This window comes from Nicotiana attenuata, unplaced genomic scaffold, assembly GCF_001879085.1.
Source record: "Nicotiana attenuata strain UT unplaced genomic scaffold, NIATTr2, whole genome shotgun sequence".
Classification (NCBI taxonomy): domain Eukaryota; kingdom Viridiplantae; phylum Streptophyta; class Magnoliopsida; order Solanales; family Solanaceae; genus Nicotiana; species Nicotiana attenuata.
In genome coordinates, this window is record NW_017673509.1 from 42,748 (window position 1) to 61,818 (window position 19,071).

Here is a 19,071-nt window from a genome sequence, read left to right on the forward strand (position 1 = left end):
GTGTGAGGTGTTCATGGATCATAAGAGTTTACAGTACTTGTTCAAGAAAAAAGAGCTCAATTTGAGGCAGAGAAGGTGGTTGGAGCTATTGAAAGACTGTGATATCACCATCTTTTATCATCTCGGGAAGGCCAATGTGGTGGCCGATGCTTTGAGTAGGAAGTCAGCTAGTATGGAAGTCTTGCGTACATTCTAGCCGGTGAGAGACCGCTTGCATTAGATATTCAGGCCTTATCCAATCAGTTCGTGAGGTTAGATATTTCTGAGCCCAGTCGTGTTTTAGCTTGCACAGTCGCTCGGTCTTCCTTGTTTGAGCGTATCAGGGAGCGGCAATATGGTGACCCTCATTTGCTTATCCTTAGGGACACAGTGCGGCACGGTGATGCCAAGCAGGTTACGGTTGGAGATGATGGAGTTTTGATGATACATGGTCGTGTTTGTGTGCCTAACGTGGATGGTCTTCATGAGTTGATTCTAGAGGAGGCCCACAGTTCTCGGCATTCTATTCATTCGGGCTCCGCCAAGATGTATCAAGACTTGCGGCATCATTATTGGTGGAGGAGAATGAAGAAGGAAATTGTTGTATATGTAGCTCGGTGTCTATATTGTCAGCAAGTAAAGTACGAGCATTAGAGACCTGGTGGTTTGCTTCAGGAGATAGAGATTCCTGAGTGGAAGTAGGAGCGTATCACTATGGATTTCGTTGTTAGACTCCCACAGACTCAGAGGAAGTTCGATGCAGTTTGAGTTATTGTGGATAGACTGACCAAGTCAGGGCATTTCATTCATGTGGCAGTTTCCTATTGTTCGGAGCGATTGGCAGTGATTTATATCCATGAGATCGTTCATCTTCATACTGTGCCTGTGTCTATCATCGAGGTACACAGTTTACCTTGCATTTCCTGAGGCCAGCACATTGTGAGTTGGGTACGCGGGTCGAGTTGAGCACATTATTTCATCCTCAGACGGACGTACAGTCCGAGCGTACCATTCAGATCTTGGAGGATATGCTCCGCGACTGTGTTATTGAATTTGGAGGTTCTTGGGATCAGTTCTTGTTGTTAGCAGAGTTTGCCTACAACAATAGCTATCAGTCGAGCATCCAGATGGCTCCCTATGAGGCATTATACGACAGGCGCTATCGATCACCGGTTAGATGGTTTGAGCCAGGGGAGGCTCGGTTATTGGGTACAGATTTGATACAGGATGCCTTGGATAAGGTTAAGATGATTCAGGATAGACTTCGTATAGCTCAGTCTAGGCAAAAGAGTTATGCCGTCCGTAAGGTTCGTGATATGGCATTCATGGTCGGGGAGAGAGTGTTACTTCGGGTATCGCCCATGAAGGGCGTAATGAGGTTTGGGAAGAAGGGAAAGCTAAAACCTAGGTTCATCGGGCCTTTTGAAATCCTTGATCGAGTGGGAGAGGTGGCCTACAGACTTGCATTGCCACCAGGCTTATCAGTGGTACATCTAGTGTTTCATGTGTCCATGCTTCGGAAGTATCACGTCGATCCATCCCACGTATTAGACTTCAGCACTGTCCAGTTGGACAAGGATTTGACCTACCAGGAGGAGCCGGTAGCCATTTTAGACCGGCAGGTTCGTTAGTTGAGATCGAAGAGTTATCCTTCGATTTCGGTGCAATGGAGAGGTCAGTCTGTTGAGGCAGCTACTTGGGAGTCCGAGTCCGATACGCGGAGGAGATATCCCCACCTTTTTCCCAGCTCAGGTACTTTTCTATGTCCGTTCGAGGATGGACGGTTGTTTTAGAGGTGGAGAATGTGATGACCCAAAAGGTCATCTTGTGTTTTAGAACCCAACTCGATGTTCCGAGGCCTTCAAAATCTCATTATATTCCTCCTCGATTTGCGTGTGCAGTCTGGGCGCATTTTCGGTAAGCCTTTATGTGGAAATTTGAGAAAAATAATAATTTTTGCCTTTAAAAGTTGATTTAGTTGACTTCGGTCAATGTTTTGAGTAAATGGACCCGTACTTGTGTTTTGATAGTCCTGGTGGGTCCGTATTGAAATATGGGACCTGGGAGTATGCTCGAAATCGGATTCGGAGGTCCCTAGCCCGAGTAATGATTTTTGTTAAAAATTGTAAGTCTGAAAATCTAATGGTTTAAAGAATTTGATTAATGTTTGATCTCATTGGTATCGGGCCCGTATGTTGGTTCCGGAGCCCGGTACAGGTTCAATATAACACTTAAGTCATGTCTGTGAAATTTAGTGAAAAACGGAGTTGATTTGACGTGATTCGGGCACCCAGTTGTGAAAATAGGAATTTCAAAGTGTTCTTAAGAATTTCATTTGATTTGATGCTAAATTCGTAGTTCTAGGTGTTATTTTGGCGATTTTATCACGCGAGCAAGTTCATATGATGTTTTAAGACTTGTGTGTATGTTTGGTCTAGAGCCCCGAGGGCTCGGGTGAGTTTCGGATAGGCTACTAAGTGATTTGGACTTAAGAAAATTTGCTGGCATGCTTTAGGTCTGCAGATCTCGCATTTGCTAGCATTGGGGGGGGGGGGGACTGGGTAGCTTCGCATTTGCGAAGAATAGGTCTGCATTTGCGGAAGTTAGGGATCGCATTTGCGACAAGCTGTTCGCATTTGCTATGGCTGCAGAAATGCAAGGAGTTCGCATTTGTGATACTTTTCTCGTATTTGAGAGCTTCGCAAATGCGAAGCTCAGGTCGCAAATGCGACATCTTCAGCTGATAAGTCTTGACTTAGACGGGATTTTTCATTTATTCTCCCTTTTTTCAAAACCTAGAACACAAGAGGCGATCCTCCAAAGACTTTTTCTTCCCCAAATCATAAGTAAGTGATTCTTAACTAGTTTCTTTAAATCTCTTACCTCTTTTTACAAGATTTCAACCTAGAATCTAAGATTTTCATGGTGAAACTGGGGTTTTTTAGGTAGAAGCTAAGGATTTCGAAATTTGGGGTTTTAGACCTCAAATTGAGGTCGGATTCCAAAACCAATTGTGTATCCGGGCTCGGGGGTGAATGGGTAATCGGGTTTTGGTCTGAATTTTGGGTTTAGACTAAGCGGGCCCGGGTGTTGGCTTTTTCAAAAATGGCCTAAATTGAATTCCTTGCTATCATGGGTAGTTCCTAAGGCTTAAATTGAATTGTTTGATTGGTAATTTGCTAGATTCTATTGGTCCGGAGGCTTGTGTGAAGGGAAAAATGGTGATTGAGCTTTGAGTTTGGCTGTGAGAGTGAGGTAAGTTTCGTGGCTAACCTTAGCTTGAGGGATTAGGTATTATTTCCTTACTTGTACGTGTTTGGATGTGGAGTACAACTGTCACGACCCGGATTTCCCACACTCGGGAGTCGTGATGGCGCCTACTAGTGAAAGCTAGGCAAGCCAATCAACCGAATTATTTGCCTTGTTTCCATTTTTTTTAATTCGTTAACAGTTATAGGCCAACAGTTAATACTCAACAAAATTTGACAAGCGGAAGATTCAATTTCAAGTTTAATATTAAATACCATTCCATAGCAAATCTACCAAAGATTGGTGTCACAACTTCACAGACTGACTAAGAGTACTACAAATAAAGGTCTAAAAGAAATAACAAAATACTATCTCTGGATTACATAAAAGAAACAGAAATAATAGATAGAGGGAGACGCCAAGGCCTGCGAATGCCTGCAGGACTACCTCGGGTCGCCTGGTGAACAAGGAGCAGAAATCTCACTGCGGTCCGAAATCTACAGATCTACAGCACTGGGATCTGCACAAAAGAGTGCAGAGCGTAGTATTAGCACAGCCGACCCCATGTGCTGGCAAGTGCCTAGCCTAACCTCGGCGAAGTAGTGACGAGGCTAGGACCAAACTACCAACTAAACCTGTGCAGTTATATTATATACAACAAAAAATAAAACGGAATAAACAATTAAAGATGGGAGGGGGACATGCTACAGGGGAATATCATTTATCCATAGTAATTCAAGAGAAAAGCATAAAGACAATTTAGAATTAACAACACAATAATAAAGAAATCGTAACCAACCAATAAACACTTTTTATTATTATCTACTATTGCGGCGCGCAACCCGATCTAAATCATAAAAATACTATTACGGTGCACAACCCGATCCATATCATTTATCACTGTTACGGCGTGCAATCCGATCCAAATATAATATTGTTGTTGCGCCGTGCAACCCGATCCAAATATATATTATTGTTGCGGCGTGCAATCCGATCCAAATATAATATTGTTGCGGCGTGCAACCCGATCCACATATACAGTTCAACACCAATCACAGTGAAACAGTCCCGACAAGGGATTAATAAAGAAATAACACTATCCCGGCAAGGGAATCGACAGTATAAGTAAATACGTCCCGACAAGGGAAAATCAGCTATAACCAAACTTGTTCCAACACGTAGCTTCCTCAACTAGCACCAATACTCAATCATAAGTCATTTCCACGAGAATAATCATAATTGTAGCTCAACACGGAGAATAAACAACTTAGGCATTCGTAATATCTATTAAGAACACAACAATTTCAATTTAAGACTCACGGTCATGCTCGACGCCAACATATAGATACTCGTCACCATGCCTATACGTCGCACTCAACAAGTAACACGTAGCAAATAGGACGCAACTCCTAATCCCTCAAGCTAAGGTTAGACTAAACACTTACCTCGATGCCACGAACACAGTTAAAGCCTCAACTATAGCTTTACCTCTTGATTCAACCACCAATTCGCTCGTATCTAGCCACAAATTACTTAATTATGTCAATAAATGCTAAATGAATCAATTCTAATGCATGGAAATAAGTTTTCTAAAGTTTTTCCCAAAAAGTCAAAAATCGACCCGGGGCCCACATGGTCAAAACCCGAGGTTCGAACCAAAACCCGACTACCCATTCACCCACGAACTCAAATATATAATTTGTTTTGAATTAGACCTCAAATCGAGGTCCAAATCCCCAAAATTTGGAAAAAGCTAGGTTCTACCCAAAACACCCAATTTCCCCTATGAAAACCTTTGATTTGGAGTTGAAATCATGTGAAAAGATGTTAGAGATTGAAGAAAACGAGTTAGAAATAACTCATAATCGATTTGGAGAAGAAGTTGCCTTTGAAAAATCGCCCTAGAGTGTTTTGGTTTTGAAAGAGTGTGAAAAATGATTGAAATGCGTCTAAGTTTTGAATTTACAGGTCTCTGATGTCACAATTGCGACCAGGGTTCGCAATTGCGAACCCTTCCGGATTCTGAGACTTTCGCATTTGCGAACAAAATGTCGCATTTGCGACCAAGTCAATTTCCGATCTTCTTCGCATTTGCGATAGACCTTTCGCAAATGCGTAGTCGCATTTGCGATAGAGGAGTCGCATTTGCGGCTTCAGGCATTAACTGAAAACTTCGCATTTGCGAAGTGTATCTCGCAAATGCGAGATAAGGCTGGCTCGGGGTCCTTCGCATTTGCGACAAAATTATCGCATTTGCGGACTCTGCTTGCATCGCAATTGCGATGCCTGATCTCGCAAATGCGAGATCAGAGGCCTGCTACACACCTGCAGCACACCAGAAATTTTCCTAAGTCTAATTTCACTCCGTGGCCTATCCAAAACTCACCCGAGCCCTCGTGGCTCTAAACCAAACATGCACGGAAGTTCAAAAATATCATACGGACTCGATCGTGCATTCAAATCACGAAAATAACATCAATAACTATGAATTTTGCATCAAAATCATGAAATCACTTAAGAACATCAAATTTTTAAATTTTCTCAAATAAGGTCCGATTCACGTCATTTCAAGTCCGTTTCTTACCAAACTTCATAGACTTAACTTAAATCACACATAAGACCCGCATCGGGCTCCGAAACCAAGATACGGGCCCGATGCCATCAAATTTCAAACACATTTCATTTTTAAAAACTCGTATATTTTTCAGAAAATAATTTTCTTTAAAAAATTCATTTCTCGGGCTAGGGACCTCGGAATTCGATTCCGGTCATACACCCAAGTCCCATATTTTCTTACGGACCTCCCGGGATCGTCGGAACACGGATCCGGGTCCGTTTGCTCAAAATGTTGACTGAAGTCAACTTAAATTCATTTTAAAGGCAAAATTCATTATTTTCCGCACATTTTTATATAATGGCTTTCCGGTTACGCGCCCGGACTGCACACACAAATGGAGGTGAGGCAAAAGGAGGTTTTTAGGCACGGAACACTGAATTTGTTTGTAAAACAAGTGATGACTTTTTGGGTCATCACAACAACGTATATGTGAGGTGGCAAGTATCTATACATTGTTGTCGTGTCATAGCGTGTGAGCGAGTCTTATTCTTGTAAATGTTATATTTTTTGATCATATTGTTCTTGTTCAGACTATCTATTCGATGTGTTGATAAATCTCTTATCATTTTTTGTTGAATTTGGTATTGATGGGGTTTTTACTCAAAGTTGAGACGTGGAAGTAAGTGTTGAAGTAAGACTTGTTGTTGTCACTTCGATCTCCCTATTATTGTTGTCTCTTGTTTTGGTGAGGTAGAGTGATAAAGCACGAAGGGTGATGCCGTGCACGTTTCTATTATTCATATGGTGAGGTTGAGTGATAAAGCACGAAGGGTGATACCGTGTACGTTTCTATTATTGATTATCCGGTAAGGTTGAGAGTAAAAGCACGAAGGGTGATGCCGTGCATTTCAGTTTGCCGTGTTTACTTGTTATTACCGATTCAAGGTGTACTAGATGTTAAAATTCCTCTATTGCTGTGATTCTCTATCTTGCAACCACCTTAGCATGCTTCCCCTCCCGTTAATATCTGCTTAGTTTCTATTAGTTATTATTTCTGTTAGCATATTGTTTAACTGCACAAGTTTATGTATGTGCCTTGTCCTAGCCTCGTCACTACTTTGCCGAGGTTAGGCTTGGCACTTACCAGTACATGGGGTCGGTTGTAATGATACTGCACTCTGCAATTTCTGTGCAGATTCGGGTACTGGACCGTGTTGACCCGAGTTGAGTTGGTGCCTTCAAACCCACAGGAGACCCAAGGTAGATCTGCCGGCGTCCGCAGACCCTTGTGTCCCCTTCCAGTTATTCTAGTTTACTATTTCTTTTAATTCAAAGATAGTTGTACTTTGTTTCAGCCAGTATTTGTAGTGACTCTTAGAAGTTTGTGAATTTTGACACCAGTTTCTGGCTAGTTGTGTATAAGTACTTGGGTTATTATGAAATTCTGCACTCCTTTAATATGTTTTGGTTTAATTGTTGTTATTACCGAATTGGTTAAGGGTTAGCATATTAATTCTTTAACTGTTGGCTTACCTAGCCTCTAAAAAGTTAGGCGCCATCACGGTCCCGAGGGTGGGAAGCCCGGGTCGTGACACAAAAATGTTCAACTTTTTGCACAGTTTTTCCGAAAATAGTTCCGCTTTTCAAGATTATCAGTTCCAAATCCTTTATCGAAATCATCGAAAAATTTTGAGATAGTTTTAAAACTGTAATTTTCTTGAAAAATCCTTTCCACAATAAATAAAAATGTTTCATTTCCCCTCCAAATAATAAGTGTGAAATACCACTCTATGCCCACATATCAATGTGTCTAAAAAGTCATGAATGATGTGATGCAGTACATCACGAGGAAAAATGCATCTCTATGCCTGTATGCCATGTATCTCAGAGGTGAATCATGTACTCACACTCTCCGAGTACTCAATCTTACTGCCTCGCATCCTCTCTCACTATGGTCAATGCTCAGCACACTCAAACCCTCAGCGCTGTACAATAACCACTGCGGCGTGCAACTCAATCCACATATATATAGTCGACTGCACTCATTGGGGTTGTGCAGACTCCGGAGTGGCTCCTTCAGCCCAAGCGCCATATTGCTGCGGCGTGCAACCCGATTCAATCTCGTTGCGGCGTGCAACCCGATCCATAATATATTTATAAAAGTAGCCCTAAGGCTTGTCGCGGCATGCAACCCGATCCATTTGCATAAATATAATCAATATATCGTTGCGGCGTGCAACCCGATCCCAAAATGTCACTCTCGCTCAGGGAACTCACTCAGTCATCAATCTCTCCAGTCTCACTCACGGGCGCACAATGTCATGAATCTAGCCCAACAACAATGATATGATGTATCTATATCAACAACAGAGACTGAGATATGATATGAATGCATAAATATAACTGAGTACGAAATATCAATGAAATCAATGAGATGACAGCAAGAAACGACCATTATGGGTCCCAAAAATATCAACATAAAGCCTAAACATGATATCTAGCATGATGTACAGCTCATTTACTTTATCACATGGTGAAAACACAGATATCAACAAAATAGGGCCACTATCCAGTGCCCTGTACACAACAGAGTCACAATTCACAGGGTGCACGCCCACACGCGTGTCACCTAGCATGTGTGTCACCTCAACGTCAATAGCATAACACGTAATTTGGGGTTTTATACCCTCAACACTAAGTTTAGAAGAGTTACTTATCTTAAACAAGCCAATTTTAACGCCGAGCAAGCCAAGCAATGCTCCAAGGATGCCATCACGCCCGTAGCGACCTCTGAACGGCTTAAAACTAGCCAAAAGCAACTCAAATACATCAGATAAAGCCCAAGGAAGCAATTACAAATGATAAAGATCGAATTCTACATCAAATCCCAAATCCGGCCAAACATCACACCCGGGCCCACGCCTCAAAACTCGACAAAACCCACAAAATCCGACAATCCATTCAATTACGAGTCCAAACATACTTGTTTCATTCAAATCCGATAGCAAATCGGTATTCAAAACTCAAAAATTCATTTGATAAAACTTTAGGCCAAAACCCCCAATTTACTCTTTCATTTCATCAACCAATTGCTAAAAATGAAGATGGATTAATGAAATATAATCAAAATTAATTGGAGAACACTTACCCCAATTCTTGTGATGAAATTTACTCCACAAATCGCCTCAATCCGAGTCCCACATCTCAAAATATGAAGAACGAATAAAACCCTCTGTAACGACCCGATCGGTCGTTTTTAGCTTGTGCACTTTGCTCGCCAGTTCTCGGGCATGACTTGCCCCGTGTGATGTATTATGACTCAGGTAAATCGTTGGTTTTGGTTTTTAGGGTAATCGGAATGAAATTGGAAGAACAGTTCTCAGTTTGAAGCTTGAAATTTGAAAGGTTTGACCAATATTTGACTTGTTCGTATATGATGTGGGATCGGAATTTTTATGATTTGGTTAGCTCAGTTAGGTGATTTGCGACTTGGGAGCGTGATCGGAATGCATTTTGGAAGTCCGTGGAAGGTTTTGGCTTGAATTGGCGAAAGTGAGATTTTGGCATTTTTCCGGTTAATAGGTGAGATTTTGATATAGGGGTCGGAATGGAATTTCGAGAGTTGTAGTAGTCCCGTGGTGTCATTTGGGACGTGTGCGTAAAATTTCAGGTCATTCGGACGTGGTTTGATCGGGTTTTTGATCAAAAGAGTAATTTGGAGGATTTTGAAATTCTTAGGCTTGAATTCGATGCGAATTTGGTGTTGTGAGGTTGTTTTGAGCATTCCGAAGGTTGGAAAAAGTTTGAATGAGGTTATGGGATATGTTCGTGCTTTTGGTTGAGGTCCCGGGGGCCTCGGGATGGTTTCGAATAGTTATCGGGAAGTCGGACTTAGAGTTTTGCAGTTGAAAATTTGCTGCCTCTGTTGTTTCCACACCTGCGGGTTTGGTGACCGCAGGTGCGATTCCGCTGGTGAGAAAAGGAGACTGCAAAAGCGGTGCTGGCTGCAGAAGCGGAGACCTTGACTGCATCTGCGAGACCGCAGGTGCGATGCCTGGGTCGCAGATGTGGAAGCTGGAGGAGTAAGCAAAATCCGCAGAAGCGGGTGTTTTTCCGCGGAAGCGGAAGCGCAGATGCGCTTATGGGATCGCAGATGCGAAAGTGCTAGGCAGAATGCATAAAAATGCCCCTTCGCGATTTTCAGTCTTTTGTTCACCATTTTTATGCGATTTTGGAGCTCCAAGCTGTGATTTCAAGAGGGGATCAAGTGTATCCACAGAGGTAAGCTACTTGGGCTTTATACCTTGTATTATAGTGATTATTTCATTGTTTAATCATGAAAATTTGTGGGAAATTAGAGCAAGAGTTGGGAAATTAGTGCTTGAAATTGGAGAGTGAGTTTTTAGAGTTTGAGTTACCATATGAGGTCGGATTTTGGTAAATTTGATATGTATGAACTCGTGAGAGGATGAGGATTCCATTGATGTTAATTTTATCGGATTCCGAGACGTGGGCCCGGGGGCCGGGTTTGAGCAATTTCGGGATTTTTGATGTAAATTGGATATTTTTGAGTGGGCTTCGTTCCCTTAGCATATTTTAATGATTATGTACTAATTGTGGCTAGATTTGGAGCATCCGGAGGTCAATTCGTGCGGGCAAAGGCATCACGGGCTAGAGTTTGGACCAGATTGAGGTAAGTAATGATTGTAATGCTGTCCTGAGGGTTTGAAACCCCGGTTTACACATCGTTGTGTTACTTTGAGGTGACGCACATACTAGATAACGAGCGTGGAGTTGTGCACCAATGTGGATTTGTGACTTGGTCCGTCCCGTACGACTGTTAAGTTGCGTATTTGATTTGAAATCTTATGATATTTCATGTTCTAGAGATTGATATTATATTTTGGCTGTATGCCATGTTTGGGGCCTTGTGCCGACCTGCTGAGACCCTTAGGGGTATTTTCACTATTTTCCTCACTCGATTTGTTTTGAAAGCATATCCTCAGTCATGTTTCACCTGTTTATTATTTAAATCTGGTTTTATCCCTTTATTGCTTAAAAACGTGAAAACTGTTTGGGCTGAGTTCCCTGAATTACTGATGGTCCGAGTGATCGTGAGGTTGATGACTGAGATAGACCGAGGGTCTGCTAGTGAGGTTAACGACTGAGAGAGGCCGAGGGCCCGTTTGTGAGGATTTTTATATTTATGGATCGGGCTGCACGCCGCAGCAATATATATATATATATATGTGTGTGTGTGTGTGTGTGGATCGGGCTGCACGCCGCAGCGACATAGCGCTTGGGCTGTAGGAGCCCCTCCGGAGTCTCCACACCCCAGTGAGCACCGTCGACGAGATATATGGATCGGGCTGCGTGCCGCAGTGGTTACTATATGGTACCCATTGAGTGTGAGTGCTGAGTGGGAGAGCTGATTGGTAAGAGATGAGTTTGCCCGAGGGGCGATAGATATATATACATGCACATGAGTGATGTTTTGCCTGAGGGGCCTGCTTATGAACTTATTGATTTTCACTCCTCTTTAAAGTGAGTTTCTATCGAACATACTGATTTGTTTACTGCTTTCACTCATATTTCTACCGAGCCTCTATCAAAAATGTTGAACAAATGTTTTAAAATAACTTTCATTTAAGCTGGGGTTTTATGAGATGTTCAGAATCTAATCACTGATTTGGCTATGTATTTTTACTGAAATTTTCATGTTATGAGGTGTTTATGATTCCTCTTTTGCCCGAGGGGTTGTTTACGAACTATGTTTTTGCGGAAGGGCCGATTATGGTTTTCATCTCTTTTATTATAAACGGTATTGAACCCCTACTGAAACTGTTGGAAGGTATTTTCAAATGATTTTTACCAAAAGCTGGACTTTAAATGAGACGATTGACTCGTATTCTGATTTGAAAGCCTGTTGTGCTTATTGAGTTTATCATAAATGTGGAATTCATCGTTTCTTATTGATCAAACTTTATTTACTTTTATTATTTACTGGGTTGGAGTACTCACAATACTCCCTGCACCTTGTGTACAGGTTCAGGTATTTTTCTGATCTTGGTGGCAGTTTTCATCGGAGTTAGCAAGGTAGCTGCCTGGCGATCGCGGCCCTGCTTTCTCCCTCTATATTCTTCCTTATGTATAAATTGTGACCTTTTCCGACCATGTTGGTCTTGATATAGTTAGGCAATTGTAGTAGATGCTCATGACTAGTGACACCCCGATGTCGGGCCGGTATGTTATTTCCGCATCGTTCATTTAGACTTATATTATGAAGCATTTGTTTAATTAAAGGCTTTGAAATTGCTATTAATGATTAAAGGGTTAATATGGGTGTTGTGCCGACTGGCCTTGTCTTCACGAGAGGCGCCATCATGACCAGGTCTGAGTTTTGGGTCGTGACAAGTTGGTATCAGAGCCTAGGTTACATAGATCTCACGAGTCATGAGCAGGTTTGGTAGAGTCTCGCAGATCGGTACGGAGACGTATGTATTTATCCTCGAGAGGCTGCAGAACCTTTAGGAAAAACTTCACATTCTTGAATTCTTATCGTGCGTCCTTGATTCAGCTTGAAAAGTAACTCTTGAAATTCCTTCCACACGTTCGTATGCGCACATGAGCGCCCAGTATCAGATGTGCATCGATGGCTTGTGATTCCCTGATCGAAGGGCGAGATGTGTTCTCTGTATGTTGATGTTGGGCCAGTCTAGAAGGACTGAGGCCGGATCGTTACCTATAGCTTGAGCCTTGAGTGGTTGCTTGCGTGAGCACGTGTTTCTGGATCTATATGTGATGTTGTGCCCCTATTACGGGGAGTAATGACTGGTTAGTACGTGATGAGCGTGTCGTGGCTGCAAGATGTGATCATATGATTTGGAAGCGACGAGAAGGGTCTACTGGAGGATAGATGATCTATTAGGTGTTTGATTTCCATTGTGACTGAATGTATAGCCCCGAGATTCTGGGTGTGTGAAGAATCTTTTCATGTTCCCTAGTTGTGAGTGAAGCAAATTTCATGTTACGGTATGAGTTTGGACTCAGGAAGACTAAGTGACTGCGTAATGGTTATGGCGGGGGAAGGTATACATAAATGTTAGTGTAAGGCAAAGCAGGTGGGTTATCCCTTGCGAAGTGTTCTGGAGTTGTGTGATCCTTATGTTGTCTGTTAAAAGATTCCATTTACAAATGAAATATATGTTTGAATTTAATTTGGGTCGCTTAAGAGAGTGGGTTTAATTGTTACGACAGTAAATGCGAGATTTGCAGAAGATATGAAGTACCAGATGGTCTGTGTTCCACGAGCTTATAAAGGGTTGAGTAAATCTCACTATGGTATTATGGCAGCAATTAAGTATATGCGTTATGAATTATGGTGTGTGTTTTGATCTATGGCTTCGAGCCAAGTGGGGGAGTCTGCTATTGAATAGTTGATTGCACGGTTATGTGCTATAATGGTTCCAGTTCGAGGCGTGTTGCTGAATCAGTTATGGCTCGAGTAAAGGAAATTTCAATAAAGGATTATGTTATGCTTTATGGGTGTACGAAAACCGGGGAATGACTTGAGTTGTTGTTGGTAAGGAATGCCTGGTGCATAGGGCAGGAAGTTGCTTGATTATATTGGAATGAGGTTACATTCTACAGTGTCGGAGTGCTAATGAAGCACAGGTTGCTCGGTTCGTTTAATCAATTAAACTGCGGTTTGAGTAGAGTGGATGACTCTAGAGAATGCGTCCATTGTGTTCAAGATTTTACATGCAGTAATTGGAGGCTTTCAAGTAAAACTTGTGGTCAGAAACTGAGTTTTCAGTGGAAGACGGCAAGACTTGTGGTATTTTCTATATTAAGTATGGGATTCTATATATCAGTATCGGGAAGGCGAAGGTAATGGCGTTGGATTCGCAGTAAGTCCTATCAGGGTAGGTATCTTGAATGTGGTGCTTCTAGGAACATTTAAAAGAGTAGTCAGCGGGTTGTGAGCCTTAGGCCGGGTGGTATTATGCTTGGGTCTCGTGTGGTAATTTGGGTTGAGGAAATGTGATATTATAGCAAGAAGGAATATCAAGTGAAGGTAAGTCGGAAGGGAGCTCAGATAGATGGGATGGCTTGGTAGTAGGCCAGATCGGTATGGTAAGGATATGATTAGTTCTTTGGGTGTTTACGAGGTAATGAGTTCTACAGGTATTTTGCGGTAATGCTCTTGGGTTTTAGTGTCTCGCGTAGGTTGGTTGAGCTAGGAGGATTCAGTCCTGACAGGCTTGTTTGTGCAAAGGGGAGTCGGAGAGTACTTGTTGTTTTCTACTGTGGCTAGAGATGTATATTTTCTGCTAGCATGAGGAGCAAGGGAGGTGTAGTGATTTTCTTCTGAATGGGATCAATGGAAAGTTCTTGGTTGGTTGAGTACATAGTTGCTTGTGGCTCGGAAGGGATTTGAAATTCTCGTGTTATTTTAGGATGGATTGGTATATGCGTTATGTGTGGAGGATTGAGATTTGCATGTGTAAGGTTACGGTTCAGTTCTGCACGGAAGACCATAAAATTCTTAGGCAGCACGGGCAGTTTCAGATAATTAGAGAAATGGGCTTTAGATGATTAGGGAAAATGACCTCCAGATGATTAATGAAATGGTATTGCTAGTTGGAGGTAATTTGACGAGGGTATATGTTTCAGAAAAAGGCAATGTGATTTAGTTGAAGGTACTTCGGTTGTATTGCTGCGCTTTCTTGTAGATCGACTGCTGATATCCGAGTTTGCTTGGAGGCACAGAAGAATGTTAGAGTATCTCTCGTGGAATGATTAGGTATTAAAGAGGTGGTATGTATTCGGACGGCAGAACTGGGGTCAGGTATGGTGATTCGTGTGCTATATGGAGTTAGAGACTGGAAGTTCTCATATTCCGGTTATGTTGTGATTTCGAGTCGTGTGTATTGGCACTATGCAGTGACTATCGGGGTCTGGAGACTCGAGTGGGTCGTTTGCAGCTTGGTATGTCAGATTTTGGATGTGATGTTGGGTGCAGACTGGTTATCTCCGTGTCGTGTTATTCTGGGCTATTGTGCTAAGGCGGCGCTGTTGGCTCTGCCGGGAATGCCACGGATTGAGTGGCGAGGTTCGACGGATCATGTTCTTGGTAAAGTGGTTTCATATTTTGATGACCAGCGGACGACTAGGAAGGATTGTCTTTCTTATTTGGGCTCTCGTGATGGATGTCAGTGCAAAGGCTCCTCATATTGATTCAGTTCGGTGGTGAGGGACTTTTTCAGATGTGTTTCTTGTGGCCGGGCAAGGTTGTTGACTTCGGTATTGATTTAATGCCGGACATCGTATCGTATGGCATCAGCAGAGTTAAAGGAGTTGAGAGAGCAGTTCTAGGGTTTCCTTGATAAGGGGCCTGTTGGCAGGCCAATGTGGATGTGTGTTCTAACTTGGGTCGGCTTGGTTGGCTCCGAATTGTATTGTTGAGGGGTGTGTTGATTCGAGTGTTATGTTATTGAGCTTATTAGTAATCAGAGGAGATCTATGAGCTACCTTCTTGCATTGCGAGGCGTTATGATTTGTTGGTTATAGGCACATGTGATATGGTTCTATTGAGGTTTCACAGTGGAAGTCGAGCGGGAAGAGTAATTGGGTGTTGCTCGATAAATGGCTTATCAGTTATGTCTTTTCGGGTGTGTGTGGTGTATGTTATTTGCTTCACTGTTAATATGATAGTTTGCCTTGGTTCCGGTCATCAAATTGCGCGTGGTTGTCAGTTTCGAGCACGGTGATCTTGCGGTACAACTCTTTCAATTGAGTCATTTTCATGATTTGAGTATGTTCGGATTGTTGTTTATTGGAGCGCGTATTGTGCAAGTTGGGGCTTTAGTCTGCGTTGAGGTGTCATGTCACCAGAGTATTTGTGTTGGATTAGATGAGATCGTGGGGATCTTTAATGAATATGAACGGATTCGGTTTCAGCATGTTGGGAGGATAAATATCGAGGTTCGACTCAGAAATTTGCTATGGTCTTTGCCAAAGGAGAAGTGGCTTCATGAATAGTTGATCTAAGAAATGGTTATGGCTTACTGTGTGTTTTATTTATCACTGGCAATATATGAAAGTGTTGGGATGAGACTTTAGTTGATAAGAGGTTTTCTACGGTATTCGGTTGTTGTGTGCAGTTGCTGTGATTAGAAGTTATCGCTGCAAGTGTTTGAGTTATGCGGTATATCATGTAATTGCACCTGAGGTTGCAGGTATGGGTTGTTACAGCTTGTTCGGGCTTATTCACAGTATAAATGTGGTATTCTGATCGTATTGAAGAATTCAGAAGTGGAAAAGTGGTTCTATGGTTTATGGGCTAGATTGGATTGTGAAATTTTAGTTACAATGTGTTATCGGACCTATATGAGATAGGGTGACGTGGGATCACCCCCGGTATATGCGTGGTAAGGTTATTCAACGATTGGTTGGCTTTTGGAACAACTTTGGGCACGTTCGAGGACGAACGTATGTTTAAGTGGGGGAGGATGTAACGAACCGACCGTTCATTTTGAGCTTATGCACTTTTCTCGCCAGTTCTCGGGTATGACTTGCCCCGTGTGATGTATTATGACTCAGGTAAATCATTGGTTTTGGTTTTCGGGGTAATCGGAATGAAATTGGAAGAATAGTTCTCAATTTGAAGCTTGAAATTTGAAAGGTTTGACCAGTATTTGACTTGTTCATGTATGATCTCGGATCGGAATTTTTATGATTTGGTTAGCCCCGTTAGGTGATTTTCGACATGGGAGCGTGATCGGAATGCATTTTGGAAGTCCGTGGAAGGTTTAGGCTTGAATTGGCGAAAGTGAGATTTTGGCATTTTTCCGGTTAATAGGTGAGATTTTGATATATGGGTCGAAATGGAATTCCGAGAGTTTCAGTAGTCCCGTGGTGTCATTTGGGACGTGTTTGCAAAATTTCAGGTCATTCGGACGTGGTTTGATCGGGTTTTTGATCAAAAGAGTAATTTGGAGGATTTTGAAATTCTTAGGCTTGAATTCGATGCGAATTTGGTGTTGTGAGGTTGTTTTGAGCGTTCCGAAGGTTGGAACAAGTTTGAATGATGCTATGGGATATGTTCGTTCTTTTGGTTGAGGTCCCTGGGGCCTCGGGATGGTTTTGGATAGTTATCGGGAAGTCGGACTTAGAGTTTTGCAGCTGAAAATTTGCTGCCTCTGTTGTTTCCGCACCTGCGGATTTGGTGACCGCAGGTGCGATGCCGCTGGTGCAAAAAGGAGACCGCAAAAGTGGTGCTGGCTGTAGAAGCGGAGACTTTGACCGCATCTGCGAGACCGCAGGTGCGATGCCTGGGTCGCAGATGCGGAAGTTGGAGGAGTAAGCGAAATCCACAGAAGCGGGTGTTTTTCCGCAGAAGCGGAAGCGCAGATGCGCTTATGGGATCGCAGATGCGAAAGTGCTGGGCAGAATGTATAAAAATGCCCCTTCGCGATTTGCAGTCTTTTGTTCACCATTCTTGTGCGATTTTGGAGCTCCAAGCTGTGATTTCAAGTGGGTATCAAGTGTACCCACAGTGGTAAGGGTCACATGGGCGTTTTCTGTCCGCCAAAAATGCTGCCCACTGTGCGGCAGTCAAGTCCCCACTTGAGCCTTGCCCGATTTTCTTTTGCTTTCGAGGTTTAACACTTAGAATCAATTTAAGGCAACATAAATATAGAAGAACACCAGCAGATTTATGGGAACCTTTTCCCAACCTTTTATAAAATCAATTACAAAGGAAATTCTTGAGTTTGGCAAGGTGCTGCCACCCTTGGCAGGCACCAACTCACAAAAATAGCCGACACTTGCACGATTCTGCCCTATAAAAGCCCCCGCCTAAGGCCGCTCGTGCTGCCCACTCGTTTGGCAAGGCAATGGCACATATTTTGCCATGCTCAAGCCTTAGTATAGACAACCCTATGCCTATATCTTAGACTATTTCCCTCCCTAGGTACTTAGCCCGTTTTTGGGGCTGCTAACACACATATATATAGTGTAGTCAGCCCAAAACTGTTTTCCTACTTCAGTTGACATCCCCCAACTCATAGGACATGATCCCCAAGATCAAAAACGTATAGGACATGCCTAAAAACGTGCATAGACTCAACCTTATAATCAGCAACTCTTGGACATGGCAGTTGTAACCGCCTAACTGCATAGCATGTGCATAGCACACTTAAAAACCGCTCCATGTGCGCTGCATGTGCGCGTTTCTTGGCCAGCTGCTACACGCCCAAGGCTGGCATTGCGCCCAGCCTTGGCCTTTGACACTGCTCCCGCTCAATGCCATCGCCACATCTCGTCGCCCATGACTTAGCCGCACACCCGCCCGTTGCCACAGTTGTTTGTCCTTGTCAAGTCGCCCCTACTTGATCAAGTCTGCCTTTTGCCAATGCCAAGCTGATTTTGGCATCAAGTCACCAAGCCATGATGCCATTCCCTTTGCTAAGTCATTTGCCCATAATTTACTTAGGTGCCAGCCCGCTCACCTAAGTCATGGCAACATCACATTGCCAATGCCACTGCCTTGGCACTAAGCTGCCCCATTTTAGCGTCGAGGTCTTTCTCGTTTTGCCTTGTCAAGCTTCCGTCCAGCCCGCCTAGTTCCGTCAAGGTCTTGGCCTTTGCTTACACGCATCCCACTCATGTTTTAGTGTAGTCCATCACACCATAGCCCTCAAATAGAAGTGTAGTCCATCACACTTGCCCTTGCAACAGTTTGTTGCCATTGACAACACCTGCATTGTCTTACATGTTCATTTCCCCGCACATAGGCCAATGGCAAGGCCATCATGCCAAAATCCTTGCCACTGCCGCGCCGCTTTCCGATCAACTTTGTCAAGGGTCTAACAAACCACCCCAACCAGTTGAATTCGACGCCCTCGTCGAATAAATTCCAACACATGCTGCCATTTGCCTAGACATCACAAGTTCAGCACCCTTTTTGAGAATTACGTTGTCCTTGCCCTCAAGTGNATCAAAGTCCACCATGCTCAATAGAAATAGATCAACTCGGGTCTCCAGGCCCCCAATAGTCACAACACATGACCGGTACACACGGTCCACAACAACAGTATCACCCACCGGGGTAGACATATGAACAGGTAAAGCAAGAAACTCCCGGGGCGCACCCAAATAATGAGCAAAATATGAGGACACATAAGAATAGGTGGAACCGGGATCAAATAATACGGAGGCATCTCTGTGGCAGATTGAAACAATACCTGTAATGATAGCATCTGAAGCAATGACATCTGTCC